At 45.6% G+C, this 1238-nt stretch overlaps 1 pseudogene; it reads left to right on the forward strand.

Annotated features, from left to right (window-relative positions):
• Positions 1-358: 358 nt before the first annotated feature.
• LOC123461415 lies at positions 359-558 on the forward strand (annotated as a pseudogene).
• Positions 559-1238: the final 680 nt, after the last annotated feature.

Here is a 1238-nt window from a genome sequence, read left to right on the forward strand (position 1 = left end):
CAGAGGCAGAGGTAGGAGGATCATCATGCGTTCGAGGCCACCCTACGACTACGTAGTGAATTCTAGGTCTACCTGAGCTACTGTGAAATCCTACTTCGAAAGGAAAAAAAAAGCAGCAGCAGCTGGGCATGGTGGCATATAGCTTTACCCCAGCACTGGGGAGGCAGAGGTAGGAGGATTGCTGTGAGTTTGAGGCTACCCTGAGACTACATAGTGCATTCCAGGTCAACCCAGACTAGATCAAGACCCTACCTCAACCTCCCTCCCCCCGTGAAAAAAAGACCTTGTTGACTGGCGACCTGTGGCCATTTCCTCCTGGTCCAGTCTCTGCATCCTTCACAAAGCTCTGAGCAGTGCCATGCTGGGCCAGAGCATCTGAAAGTTCACAACCTCTGTGGTCTGAGGTTGTCACTATGAGGAGGGGCAGGGTGGGCGGGGGAGAACTTGCCATTTTCAATGGAAAACAAGTGGTGGTTACTGGCCATAATGATTGTTTACTTTGGATCTGGACTTGCAGCACCTTTCTTCATAGTAAGACACCAAATGCTTAAGAAATAAGGATTTTTTTTTTATTTTTTTAAATTCATTTATTTATTTATTTGAGAGTGACAGACACAGAGAGAAAGACAGATAGAGGGAGAGAGAGAGAATGGGCACGCCAGGGCTTCCAGCCTCTGCAAACAAACTCCAGACGCGTGCGCCCCCTTGTGCATCTGGCTAACGTGGGATCTGGGGAACCGAGCCTCGAACCGGGGTCCTTAGGCTTCACAGGCAAGCGCTTAACCGCCAGGCCATCTCTCCAGCCCAAGGATGTTTTAATTCATCCATTTAACAGATATGAATATTTAAGATATACAATCTCAGACATGTATCAGACTCTTAACTCCTACAACATATGCTTGTAAATAAACTAATGACATATACAAAAAGATTGCTTGGTACAAAAAAAAAAAAAAAAAAAAAGCCGGTAGTGGTGGCGCACGCCTTTAATCCCAGCACTTGGGAAGCAGAGGTAGGAGGATCGTCATGAGCTCTAGGCCACTCTGAGACTACATAGTGAATTCCAGGTCAGCCTGGGCTAGAGTGAGACCCTACCTTGAAAAACAAACAAACAAAAAACGATTGCTTGGTGATTATTTTGTACTTACAACTAGGATGTATAGTCAAAATACTGAGTTTTTTTTGTTTTTTTGAGGTAGAGTCTTGCTGTATCCCAGGCTGGCCTGGAATTCACTAAG

This window comes from Jaculus jaculus, chromosome 6 (assembly GCF_020740685.1).
Source record: "Jaculus jaculus isolate mJacJac1 chromosome 6, mJacJac1.mat.Y.cur, whole genome shotgun sequence".
NCBI classification, from domain to species: Eukaryota; Metazoa; Chordata; class Mammalia; order Rodentia; family Dipodidae; genus Jaculus; species Jaculus jaculus.